General features: G+C 44.0%; 1 long non-coding RNA gene and 1 other non-coding gene across 5 annotated transcripts; both read left to right on the plus strand.

The window, feature by feature from the left end:
• The first annotated feature begins 88 nt into the window (after positions 1-88).
• On the plus strand, positions 89-6,762 carry LOC128339446 (uncharacterized). Of its 4 annotated transcripts, none has more exons than XR_008313037.1 (5): positions 90-427; positions 875-1,044; positions 1,156-1,244; positions 4,978-5,233; positions 6,551-6,762. It is a non-coding gene; the product is annotated as an uncharacterized LOC128339446 (long non-coding RNA). The 4 variants fall into 4 exon arrangements; XR_008313038.1 differs by having other exon boundaries at positions 93-427; positions 5,042-5,233; XR_008313035.1 differs by having other exon boundaries at positions 89-427; positions 875-1,244.
• LOC128341361 (small Cajal body-specific RNA 13) lies at positions 6,178-6,449 on the plus strand. The gene has a single exon (XR_008314370.1). It is a non-coding gene; the product is annotated as a small Cajal body-specific RNA 13 (non-coding RNA).
• Positions 6,763-8,403: the final 1,641 nt, after the last annotated feature.

An 8,403-nucleotide genomic window follows, 5' to 3' on the forward strand; every position in this document is an offset into this window, starting at 1 on the left:
GCTGCTCCATGAGGGGTGGGCGATTCTATCAATCGCTTTCAAGCTACCAATGATGCGAGCCTACCCTTTCAAGCCCTTGGTTCTCGGGCCAAGGCTTGCCCTGCCGGAGAACTCATCTGGGCTCGGATTGGGTTACAGTGTCCACCCCGCTGCCCAATTGTAACGCGTCGCCTTGAGCCTTTAAAACTCCTCCTACAGACAAGCGCTGTTCTTCTCATGTTGATTAGGTTCAATGGTATGGCATCGTGAAGTGATTGGTCAATCCAGCCTGACAGGCGGAGGAAGTTACAACCTGGTGAAGAGGAGTGAAAAAGAAATGGTAAGAGTGTCTGTTGAGCGTCACCTTCCGTTTCCGGTATATGCTTAAAGGGTTGTGATCGATACTTCACCGGCTTTGCACTGGCCAAGCACAAGGACGGGGAACAGCGTGAGTTGAATAAAATTGGATTGTTATGCTTTCAAATTACTCTCCCCCCCCATTTCTGGCGCTCTGGTTGACATCCTACGTGGCTCAATAGTCCTACTTGGGAGTTACATTAAAAACCTATTCAATTTTAATAAGATTATTTAAGAGTCCTGTAGTTTAATTTCAGTGTCAGCCTGTGTCCTAATTACTGCCTGATTCACAGAAAGATCTAATATGTATGGGAGTGCTTCACCAGATGAATTTGTGCCTGTTAGGAAGGATGCTCTAACCTATTTCTCACATATTCCTTCTTCATGCCCTTGCAACCTCTCCAAACTAAAGTCAAGGGTAGCTAGAAACTGAGGAATACGGTCATTTGCCTCGCAGACCTTAAGAAAATGTTTAATACTGTATTTGTAAAGTCTATGGATGCCTTCTTAGAGGAAATACTTCTCTTTTTTTATGCAGGAGGGAATCCATCTTCTCGAACTGTGCCTGTCCTGATAGACATAGCCCCTTCGCTCCAGGAAGAATAGTGTCCTCTTGCCTCCATTTCTGCTGAGCTGTGGCAGAGGATGCAGCAAATGGCAAAAGTTCTCCATCAGTCTGAAGAGGATGAACTTTAATCTGGCCCAGTGGTTCACAAACTGGGAGCCTCCAGATGTTGCTGAACTACAACTCCCATCAACCCCAGCCATAATTTATTGTGCCTGGGGATGATGGGAGCTGTAGCTCAACAACATCTGGAGGCTCTCAGTTTGGGAACCACCGATCTGGCCCTTTCCCTCCAAGAAGAACTGTGTTCTCTGCAACCATTTCCCATAAGCTGTTATAGAGGGTGAGTTAAACAGAGAGGCTTAAAAAAAAAAGCTGTATGCTGCTCTGAAACTTTGGGATAGAGTGGGATATAAATCACACAAATGTGGCTGTAATGGGAAAACAAAGTACAGGCAAACCTCGTTATTTGTGGGCTCAACTCTTGTGGTTTCGTGTATCTGTGGTTGGGGGATAGGCACCCAGTTTGGTGCCTCAGAATACGCAGTGGTGAGGGGGGACCTCATGGAACTCTCATATCTGTGGGTCGGAGACGATGGCAGCGGCGGTATCTTTTAAAACCGCTGTGGTGGGGATGGCAGCAGAGGTGGCTGCAACATGGCAGATGGGGAGGGAGAAGGAGTCCCCACTGCTACTCCGCTGCCATCACTGCCACTGTGGCACCTTCATGGCCATCACCAGCCATCTCTGCAGTTCTAAAAGGTACTGCCATGGTCATTTGGGAGGCAGATGGGGAGGGAGGAGGAGGCACTGCTGCTGCCTCTGCCACCATCCCCATCGCTGTGGCCGTCTCTGCAGCCGTCCCTGCCGCACAGTGGTGGTTCCAAAAGGTGCCTCCGCCATCATCCCTGCCGCCGCTACCGTCATTCCTGCTGCACAGCGGCAGTTTTATAAGGTGCCGCTGCCGCCAACTCCGGGAACCTAACACACACACACACCCAATCCCCATTGCCCCTCTGGATTGATATTTACGGATTCCATATCCGCAGTTGTAAGGCAGAACGGAACCCCTGCATAACAAGTTTTTCCTCTGGTGGTAGGAGATCCTCAGGAAGGGTTAGGAACTGAGCATGCTCGAGACAGAACTGGACCATGTGATTCTTGTGGGCGTAGCTAGCTCCCCAGTTCCAGTTCTGTCTCGCTCGGGACTAGACGTTTTGTGAGAGAGCTCCTGTACTCTACATTCTGGAATTCTGCTTTCTGGTCTGTGGCTATTGCCTTTAATTCTGTGAACTGCCTTTCCGTGACTTCTATATTTAGTGTGTGCGAGGGGGGGAAGAGAGCTCGAGCTCCATTCGGCTTCATAACAAAACTTTCAAAAACTTACTTTTTCCTTTAAATTTGGACTCAATTGGTTACTCAAAAGTTTTTCGCTTTGATTTTATATCGTTTTCTGCAGTTGTAAAGCAGAACAGAACCCCTGCATAACAAGTTTTCCTGTAATAATGCTTCCCCCCCCCGTCTGAACCAATGCCTTATTCCAATGCAAACCTGTGCCGATGTGAGTGATTGATTAATCTGCTGAGAGTTATATGATTAATTGACTTCCTTTTTGCTGAGTGACAGTCCTACCATTTCTTTGCTGGAAGAAAAGAGAGGAAGGTTGTCATATGTTCAGCAATGCTGAACTAGTATGCTTTCCCCATCCTTTCCACCAGATTGTATCATATGTAGTAAGTCTAAGCCAGGGGTTCTCAAACCTTTTGATAAGAGCCGGATATAAATGTAATAAATAAATAATATATGGTATGATCTTGAAACATCAGCTTGGAGCCAAATGGCAGTGCTTTCACACTACAACTGAGTGAAATGGCCCCATTTTGAGGCTCTTGCTATAGTAGTCTGCATTGAGAATTACATTGACAAGCTGTACGAGCATTGTGCTTTATTGCCATCATGAGAACAGATTGTCTCAAAATGATATGAGATAGATCAGAAGTGCGTGGAGGTCCAGACAAATGCCAGAAGGTGGTAGCAGCCAAATGTTGAAATTTCACACTTTCTGTTCCTGTATTCTGTACATACTGAAGAATGTTTTCAGTTGCTCACAACTGTAGATCAAGAACAGAAACAGACTGAGTGATAACGTTAAAAGCAGCGCTGCAGGCAGGTGCAGCTGAACTTCAATATGCCATGCTTTGTCAAAAGCTTTTTGGAAGTCCAGGTATACTATGTCAGCTGGATCACCTTGATCCTCACACTTATTGACACTCTCAAAGAACTCCAAAAGCTTATGAGGCAAGATTTCGCTTTGCAGAAGTCATGCTGGTTCTCTCCCAGCAGGGCCTGTTGTATGTGCTTTACAATTTTATCCTTGAGGATGTTTCCCATCAATTTGCCTGGAATGGACGTTAGGCTAACCAGCCTGTAATTTTGCGGATCGCGCTTGGATCCCTTTTTGAAAATTGTTGTTACACTTGCTACTTTCCAGTCCTCCGGTACAGAGCCCGATTTCAGGGATAATTTATATATTTTAGCATGGAGGTCGGCAATTTCACTTTTGAGTTCTTTGAGGACTCTTGGATGGATGCCATCTGGCCCTGGCAGTTTACTCGTTTTCAGTTTTTCCAGACAGTTTAGAACATCATCTCTTGCAACTTCTATCTGACTCATTTCTTTAGCCTCCATCCCCAAAATACCTAGTTCAACCCAATGTGATCGTCCACAGTAGACATCGGGTGTAGGGCAAGAGTCTAGAGTGGAAGATGTGTATGTGGAAGTCTGACACTGCCCCTGCTGATGAACTTGATTCAAATAGGTTTGTAAGATGCCTCTAAGACCTTTAAAAGGCTGTATTTTTGTGGACCTTCTGGTTGCAGGACATTGGTGAAGAATGTTCATTTTCTCTCATTTTGTCATCTGAAGAAACTTTCAGTTTGTAAAATGAAGAAGAGATGAAGCTTTAGAGAAGATAAGCTCATCTCAGGCATGTTTTAGAAGACTAGCCCCTCTGTTGTTTTGGGAAAGCAAGAGATATTGCTTCTCGACCTGCGTGTGTGCTTATATAATATAGATAGAGGGAGGGAGAGAGATGCATGTTTGCCTTCCACATTCCTTGATTAGGCAAACAAGTAGGTTAAACCAATGGATTTGTATAAGTAATCCTCTTAAGTACACTATGACTTTCAGAAAATGGCTCTTCTTAATCATACCAGCATGCTGGCCCACTTGACCATATCTGTTTACCTGTGGAAATCATTGCAGATGATGTTAATATTAAGCATAATTGCAGGTGATGTGAATGCATAATGCTTTGGTTTTGAAGAACTCTTGAAAAAGTTTGTCTTTCCATCCTTGAGCCAAAACATAAAAATGTAGGTTTCACCAGCCTTTACAAAATATTTTTACATCCTCCTCAGTCTCATGCAAGATATTTTTGGGTGGTTAGCTTTGTCTTAGCCCATTTGCCATCTAAATAGTATTTAGGCAAAGTGTAAGTAATCCAGAAATTTCTCATGAATCCTTCATTTTTATTCTATTTCAGCTGTATAATATATGATATATGGCAAAGAAGAGGAAAATAAGTCATGAAAATGGGGAATTCAGAGATTAGAAAGCAGAATGCTTCCTTAATAAGTAGACTTCAAGATATGTCTGTCTTATCTGTCATGATAAAGTTGCTGTTCCCAAACAGTGCTGTTTAAGATGCCACAAGGTGAAAAGCTGTATTTGATGGCCTTTCTGGGAGTGGAGGGCTTAAGGCAGAGCCCATGAAATGTGATTTTGGTGTGAAGCAGAAGCATAGAGCAGCTAAATTTTAATGAAGGCTGGTTTTCAAGTGACTCAGAAAATTATTTTTGATTGCCTCCCTTTCTGGTGGAAAAATCATTGAGTGCTAATTGGTGGTCTCTGAAGAAGTCTGTCCAGAAAAGAGTATCTTCATTGACCAAACCTTCCAAAAACTACAACAGCCTAAAGAGTACATGATATTGCTATTAACCTTGGTGAGCAGCCACATAAATGTATAGTACTGACTTCATTTTAGTATTCTCTGGCTTTTGACACTGATTGGATAGATGCTGAATGGAAATTGAGGAATTTGGTTCAACATGTCCTTGCATCATCTCCTGGCTTTGGCAGCATATCTCTGTGTGAACAAACATCCCTGCTGTTGAACAAAAGACCGTCAAAGCCTGTGTGGTGACCATCTCCAAGATTAAGAATTCCTACCATTCCTGTGATGTAGTCTTCATGAGTTGAACATAGTCTGCAAGTCGCAGCTGTTCTGAGTAAAAGGTTATCGTCAAGCTGTCTACGTACATAGAATAGAAGGTAGGGATGCATTTTAACTCTGCAAAGAAAGATGCTTGTGGATATTGATGGGAATACCATTTGGATTTGGTAGAACTAGGATCTCTTGGGATGTACAGGTGTAATGTGAAACTAGTGAGGAAAGATCAGCAGCATTTGCTGATCCACTCATTATGATAGCTAAATGGAATCTTTATGATCAGAGTGGAGGGAGCATTCCTCTGAATATCAGTTGCTGGGGTTGGAAGACATACAGCAGAAGAGGGTTACTACCTTTGTATCCTGCTGTGGGATTCCCAGAAACTTCTGACTGGCATTATTTGGAAGCAGGATATTGGACTCAATGAGCCCTCAGTTTTATCCAGCAGGGCTTTTCTTGTACACTCTTATTTGTGTAAATCCTGTGGGCAGGTTCACACATAGCGCTGAACCTGAGGTTTGGTGGAGCTGCTGCAGCAGTCTCAGAATGTACATGCGCCCTACTTCAGGTCTCAGAAAGGATGTGCCAAGATTGGGCATGCCATTGGAACTCGCCGATCTCGGTGTGTTCTGCCCTACTTGGGGTACAGAACCCAACATTTGCACTTAAGGACAGATGTCTGGTTCTGTACCGCAAGTAGGACAGAATATGCCGAGACTGGGGAGTTTGGACGGCATGCCCAATCTTGGTATAGCCTTCCGAAGACCAAACGTAGGATGCCTGCATATTCTCAGGGTTTGGCACTACTTGTGAACCTACCCTATAAGGGGCAGCCATGTTTGTCTGCTGCAGGAAAAAGCAACATAAAGATTCATGTGATGCTTTTAAAAAAGATTAACCTATATATTGTGATACATGCTTCATTAGGAAAGAGTCTCTTCATAAGCATCTCTAGAACCTTCCTTACTCCACAACGCATGACTTAATCACCAAGTGTCGTGAAACATTGTGCAGTGTTTGTGTGGCTGATCAGTCCATGGCCATATGTCTGCAGCCGTGGAACTGCCCTTAGTTGACTTTGTACTCTGGGCAGATGGGCTTGCAGCGAGAGCATTTCCTTGAGGAAGCCGAGGCAGGACTGTAAAAGCAGCAGCAGCTCCTTGTGCTATGTTCCTCTGACAAACCTAACACTGTTGCCACGGAGATAATGATTGTCCCAGTGTCATTATCCATCTATCAACAGTGAGACTAAAGTTGCTGTGTGATATTGTTCAGCAAATGGAGCACTCTTGCTGAACACTATGAACTGCTACATACCTAACTTTCGGTATGATCTCCCAGACGTGTTCGCAACTCTGTACAGTTGATGCTCTGAATGTATCAAAATTGATCACAGTTCCCCTCTCTCCCTCCTACAGGTGAAATGAGACGGAAGTCTTCCTCTTCCGCAACTGAAGGCCATGTGCCGCAATTTTACTGGTCAGGAACAATGTTGGATATTTAAGATGTCTGCAGATGTTGCCTTTCCCCTGTTTTGAAAATCCAGCATATGAGTCAGGGGAGGAATTGCAATACCTGTCCTTGTAAATCTCTTAAACCTGAACTATTAAAAGCACGTACAAAAACCCCACCCCTGTCTCAAAGTCATGATTTTAAAAAATAAATAAATCCCAAGAATAAAAGCATCTCCACACTTCTCCGACCATACATGATTGCCATAGCTATGGTGGTGTTTCTCGCAGCAATTACATATTGTGTGGGCTCATATGTCTTTAGGGTATACAAGTTGGCATTCTGAGATGTGTGTATTCAGGTATTTCATCCACAGGTGTATTCCCACAACAATATTTCTGTTTAAAGTGTAAAGAATTAGGTCATTATAATAAGAACCTTGTAGTTGCTTTCTGTAGCAGCCAGGGGCTGCTGTGCTACAGGACACGCATACCGGAAGGGTGTGTGTTTATTCAGCACATCTCTGTACCACCAAAAGCCTGCATCTCTTCGAGTTTTACACAAAAAATAAAACAATAAAACCAGCAGTTAAAAACAGTGTAGAATGACTATTTTATGTTGTCTTGGGGGAAGAGCAGGAATGCAGAAGTTGGTTGATTGTATGAGCTGCAGTGTTCTTCATTGTAAGGCCTGGGGCCAGTGGCAGCCCCCATCAACTTAGCCCCTGCTAACTGAGCAAAGAGGCATCTTTAAAAAGTGGCGATTCTCTTTATTTAGCAGGGGGAGAGCAACTGGCCCTATCCACCCCCAGCACAGTACCTCCAGTGACTGTTGCTGGTGTGTATCTTGTGTTTTTTTTAGCATGTGAGCCCTTTGGGGGTCAAGGAGCCATTTTATCTATTTATATCTATGTACACTACTTTGAGATCTTTTGTTGAAAAACAGTATATAAATATTTGTTGTATTTGTATCACCCCTAAGCACAGCCCTTTGACTATTTATTGGGAAGCCACCTAATGGCGCAGCAGGGAAATGCTTAACTAACAAGCAGAAGGTTGCTGGTTCAAATCCCCGCTGGTACTATATCAGACAGCAGTGATATAGGAAGATGCTGAAAGGCATCATCTCATACTGTGTGGGAGGAGCCAATGGTAAATCCCTCCTGTATTCTACCAAAAGAAAACCACAGGGCTCTGTGGGCACCAGGAGCCGAAACTGACTTGACGACACACTTTACCTTTTACTTTAGGAGGCTTTGGCAGAAGCAGAATACTCTGCACAGTTCCCCTAGCACCATGCAGAGTCTCCATTCACACCATCTACTGCTATGCTTTGCCCAGCGCTGGAGGGGGGCTCTCAAGGGAAACTGAACTCTCTTAAATGGCCCTCACAGTACCGAGAAAAGTGCAGTATTATGCAGTGGTCAGTGCAGAGGGAAATGACTCTCGCATTGTTTTGCTAAAGTGGCCCCTACTTGAATAACAGTGAAGATCACTGTCTTGTATGGACTTGAAACTAGAGATGATAGAAAAGTATGTAATGCATATCTTTTCTATCCATAGTGCTATCCATATCCCCCTAGTGCAAGGATTCTGGAGGGAAGTTATTACGTGTATTAATTTAGTGATGGATTCATCCCTTGCACTAAAAGATCTGAATGCAGTACTGGGGTCAAGGTAAAGTGTGCCGTCATGTTGAGTTTGACTGCTTGCGCCCACAGAGCCCTGTGGTTGTCTTTGGTAGAGTACAGGAGGGGTTTACCATTGCCTCCTCCTGCACAGTATGAGATAATGCCTTTCAACATCTTCCTATATTGCTG

Source organism: Hemicordylus capensis, chromosome 1 (assembly GCF_027244095.1).
Source record: "Hemicordylus capensis ecotype Gifberg chromosome 1, rHemCap1.1.pri, whole genome shotgun sequence".
In the NCBI taxonomy this organism is placed as follows: Eukaryota; Metazoa; Chordata; class Lepidosauria; order Squamata; family Cordylidae; genus Hemicordylus; species Hemicordylus capensis.